This window comes from Ixodes scapularis, unplaced genomic scaffold, assembly GCF_016920785.2.
Source record: "Ixodes scapularis isolate PalLabHiFi unplaced genomic scaffold, ASM1692078v2 PGA_scaffold2__306_contigs__length_199485367, whole genome shotgun sequence".
NCBI classification, from domain to species: Eukaryota; Metazoa; Arthropoda; class Arachnida; order Ixodida; family Ixodidae; genus Ixodes; species Ixodes scapularis.
The window spans coordinates 118,110,651-118,112,141 of NW_024609857.1; positions in this window are offsets into that span (position 1 = coordinate 118,110,651).

Consider the following 1,491-nt stretch of genomic DNA (forward strand, 5'->3'; position numbering starts at 1 on the left):
AAGATAAGTTTTTAAATACTCACTCGGAAATAACACTGGCGTTTCTTTTAAATTTTAGAGTTGATGTTATCGGTTCCAGCGGACGAAGTAAGTTTTAGTTTATCAATCAATGTTATAATACCGGCGGAGTTTAACGTTAATAGGATGCATGCGCTCGTAAAGCTCTTCAGGGAGAGTGGGGACGGAGTCCAAGCACTCGTTAGTAAACAATGATGAAAAATTATTCGTTAAACACAGAACTATCATGGTCGACGTTGAACATCCGACCATTCCTAACTCTCCCCATCTTCCTAAACGTCCGTGTGTGTCCGAACACCAGAAACCGGAATTTTAAAGGTTAAAAACGGCACGTTGCGAATATGGAACGCGCACTTTCATGCAAAGCTGACGTCAAGTGACTCAAATCGAAAAACATGCACATTTACAATATTGTTATCTCTTCTGGTGAAGGCTCAGCAACCGTTGCATCAGTTTTTCGCGCACGAAACGGTGACTCCCAGAGAAAGTAAGAACGCAGTGATTGCCTTTATTTTAAGAATCTAAACAGACTTGCAGGCGTGCGCTGATGAAGCCTCAAATTCAAAAACTCTCGTAGTGTGATTCGTGACTGTGCCGGCTACTACCCAACCTCGTTGTCACGGCCACTTTCTGCAAGCAAACACTAAAATTGCCAGTAAACACACAAAAGGCGACATCGATACAATTATCTTCTAGAATATTCACCTTAATTAGTCATAACTGTTTCAATAGGCACTACAAGTTTGTATTCATTTAAGAAGAAGCAATTTTTTTTTTTTCGTGAGAGAAAAACCAAAATATCAATGTTAATGTCTGGTAACGTTGTAATTTTGCGAATCATTGCCAAATCTTTAGAAAAGTTCAACAGAAAGTTGCGCCGAATTTTCGATTTGGGGGGGGGGGGGGGGGGGGGGAGAGGAGGGGTCTGGTTTGCCCACCCCCACTCAAAAACAAGTTGGTACGCCACTGGCTACAATCCCTACAACGCTGCTAGTAGGGGCGATATCTCAAATGGACGGCCGTATTTTTCGAAAAAGAAGTCGAGATTGAAACCAGGGCCCGACGAGGCGCGTGACCGTGGTTTCCTCCTCTCTTCGCTTCGCTCCCTCAAGGCCGGCAAGGCGAAGAAGACGCGAGGCCGTTCCCTCTCCTTCTCGGAGAAACATGACGTCAACATTCCTGCCAAATGCTACTCTTTTTTTTAAAAATACGGTCATCCGTTCGAGATATCGCTGTATGAGTGATGTTTTGGTGTTTGTTTTGGCCCGTTTTGTAGACTTGAATGCAAGGCCCGTACCCGGCCCGGGCCCTTCATGAATGTAGCATGAAGCCCAAGCCCGGCCCGCGGTCGTGCAAAGAAACTGCACTAGCTTGTTCAGCTTTTTGTGCTGATTTCATATATCTGGTCATTTTCCCAGTCAGGTAGAATTGTCCTCAAGATAATTAAAACTTGCCTGCCTTTGTTTTGAGGAA